The sequence below is a fragment of the Cynara cardunculus genome, assembly GCF_001531365.2.
Source record: "Cynara cardunculus var. scolymus isolate 2C chromosome LG 4, CcrdV1, whole genome shotgun sequence".
Taxonomy (NCBI): Eukaryota; Viridiplantae; Streptophyta; class Magnoliopsida; order Asterales; family Asteraceae; genus Cynara; species Cynara cardunculus.
In genome coordinates, this window is record NC_037531.1 from 10,998,127 (window position 1) to 11,001,996 (window position 3,870).

Genomic DNA, 3,870 nt, shown 5'->3' on the forward strand with positions numbered 1-3,870 from the left:
CCTTGATGTATATATATATATATATATATATATATATATATATATATATATATATATATATATATATATATATATATATATATATAGGGGAGCGTTCAAATAAAAACCACTTAATTTGTACAAATCATACAAACTTCATTCAACTAATCATAATTTTTCATTTTGTTCATTTTTTTGTAATTATGAGAGGTTGATTAATCATTTTTATTGTGAATGATGTTAATCATGGATATTATCATCTTCATTATTTTAATTTTAGAGAAATACATGAAACAATTTCATTAATTTTAGAGAAATACATGAAACAGTTTCATTAAGTAGTATATGAAATAATTTCATAACCATATATGAAACAACTTCATCAAAAAAAAGTATTATATGAAACAATTTCACAAGATTAAACAATTTCATGAAAAAATTTCATAAGATTAAACAATGAAATCGACGAATGAGAGTAGTTTTTACGGTTTTTACAAATTGGAGTGGTTTTCATTTGATCGCTCATCTATATATATATATATCGTTGGTTTCAGTGAGAAGCGTAAGAAGGGATCACTCTTGGATGTACATTAGGATGAGATGTACTGGATCAATACTCATATCAAGCACGATTCATGGATGAGTTTGAGATTAAAGATGATCAAGGGTCCATATCTCTTTTTACGCTTCTCATCTTAACTCTCATTCTCACACGATTTTTCGTCTATACATATAGAACCTCACCCACCACCAAGAGCAGGAGCATACTTCTCGCCGCTAACAACTCTCTATCGGCTAACCACCACCCTACCTCTGGCCACCTCCAGTGACTTGGGTTTCACATGCACCCTCCATTTGTCGGCCCCCACTTCTCCATCGAAGCCATGGAGCACCATTGAAGCAAAACCATTAGTGAAACCAAAATCCAAAACACTTCTCAAATAACACCCTCTCTCTCTCTCTCTCTCTCTCTCTCTATATATATATATATATATATATATATTCTAGTTTAATTCTTGATAATTTCTTCATCTATTTTTGGATAGCACCACGGTTATGGCAAAAAGTATTCGATCCAGTTAAAACTGTACCACTAAAATTGGACAGTTAGTTGGAATCGTACTAGATTCAAAATTTCAATATCCAAATTGGATCATTCGGTTGTTGTATAACAATATAAAATTCAATAAAAGTGAATCGACGTTTTCAACTTAAATCTAAGTATCAAGTACGAAAAGCTCTTTAGGAAAAATGTAACAAATTTATCTTAATTCTTAGTTAGTGTGATGAACTTTTTTTCTCAGTTAGTATAACAAACGTTCTATTCATCCTACAATTCTTTATCATTTTACCAGATAAACAAATTTTCTTCCTTTGTCATATCGGATGATTTTGCTCTAACATTATGCCACGTTATCAAGAACTGCAATAGAGCTTTACAACTCAACTTGGCATCCACGTGATAAAAAAATAACAAGATCTACAGGTGAACTATCAAAATTATATGAAATAAGCAAAATCATACCCTTGTTACATTGAGGAAAATAATCATCATTATGTTAAATAGGAACCAAGACAAATTTCGTTACCTATTGCTATACTTTGACCCTTTTCAATGTGATATTTGTATTTGGTATTATGGTGTCCGAGAATTTTTTTCCTTCTGATTTTTATGCTTATAAATTATGTTAGTCGTTGGATTTATATGAATCCTATTTATGAGTGGTATTTTTAAGTGACATATATAGATAGATAATTGGTTGAAATGACTAGGCATGGGAATTGGTCCAAACCCATCGGGGAATCCGGTCCATCCGCCCTGGTTGGGGACGGGGATTCCTCGTTAAACTGGGTTTCGGGGACGGGGATCCCCGTTTGGCTCAAACCGGGGACGGGGACGAGTATCACACTCCCCGCCCTGCCCGTACCGTACCCGTATATATATTAATTGATAAATTATATTATATGTTATTTATTTCTATTAAATCGGTAAATGGTATATTTCTATTTCAATATATTTTGGATATTACTAGATGTGGTTTTGGATATTACTCAATATGTTTTGGCATATGTGACGTTAATTTTTAGATTAACTTTAATTTTTTTTCGATTTATTAATTATTATATGATGATGTATATTTTTTATATTAAATTAAATTTCTTTTGATTTTGGGTTTATTGGAGAAATTTGAGATTTAAACATATGTAACGTCTCACACATTTGATGTTCAAATACACAATAGCATGCAAGCTTCAAGTCAGAGGCGGATTCAAGAAATTATTGGATCACTAAATAAATACTATAATATAAAAATTAATTTAATTTAATTATAAAAAGTACGGTTTCATTAAAAATGACGAACAAATTATCTCCTAAAAAATTCTACGGCTCCTCAACTTTTGGAAGCGGTTAATTACATCTATATTCATGAGACTGACAAACTCATATCTTTTTCAATGAAGAAATGACCGAAGCATACCCAACATCAAATTTACAACTAAGTTATAATACATGTTAAAAAGTACAAAATGCCACTTGAATAAGCTAGCTAGAGCTAGAAGTCATTGAATGTCGTCATATAGTAGGGTAAGGGGTCATCCCCCTTGCGTGGTCCCAGGGGCAGCGCCCCTAGCAAGGTCCAGGGCGTAGAAAACGTTCATAAAACTACATGTTTTCTAAAAAAAATTAAGTCTTGAATCTAGTTCATGAGAAAGCTTCATGTTTTCTGAATTGACTAATTACGGACCTTTATAAGGTAAGAAATGGCTCAAACTATCTGAAGTTTTGCCTTTAGAAGTGAAGGTTTTTTAAAATGAAATTTCGAAGTCTAGAAATTTCGAAAGGCATGTCGCCCTTTTTAACTTTTGTCACAAGACAAAATAAAAAACCCTTCAATTCTAAAGGCAAAAACTTCAGACAGTCAGACTTGGATTCATAAGGTATTTCACGTTCTGAGTTTTAGTGAAACTGTCAACTTGTAACTGTCCAATAATTGCACATTAAATTCGGTAACTGATGCGTTTTGTTCGAAATGTACAAGACATTACAACTAATATGTGTTTGTAAGTTTTCAATTACTGTCTAAATCATAATGTAAATTAAGGTTATTGTTGAACGGATTTCTTAATACCCAGGTAAATACTACTTTTACTCGATCTCAAATTCTTATCTCAATACTAACATTGATTTCTGATGACCCAAAACACATCCACACAACCACCATTTTCGATTAAATATGTTTGAAAGCAGCAACTCAACTAATTAGTAATTACAACCTAACATTAATTATTCTCTAATATTTCACCATAATTACAATTTGTCCCCCTCTACTTCTTTTATTCTTATTTAAACCTATGAAAATAAATAAGCATACCACCCCCCCACTACAATCCTAGCCCAGGTTATCAAGGATTTTCTTGCCAAACTATCAATTTTTTGTCCTAACATAAGAAAATACATACACACACATATATAAAACATAAAATAATAAAATACTAAACACCCTTATAACCATTCACCTGTCCGATATACACATGTGTATATAAATACTTTGTTCGAAATGCAATGTGCATGCAAGTAATTTATCCGGTATATGCATATGTATATAATGGTAATTGAAGATGTTTTCTGATTTCTATGCATGTGTATACACATGTGCATATTGTACAAACAAATGTTTATTAAAGTGTTTCTCGGTTTTTAATTTCTTTTGGGTTCTCCCGATAACCTCATTCTCTCTCTCTCTCTCTCTCTCTCTCTCTCTCTATATATATATATATATGTGTGTGTGTGTGTGTTGGTTCTGGTTAGAAGCTAGAAGGAATCTCTATCCTTGGATGCATATCAGAATGAGATGCATATATCAATCTTTATATCAAATGTGATTCATG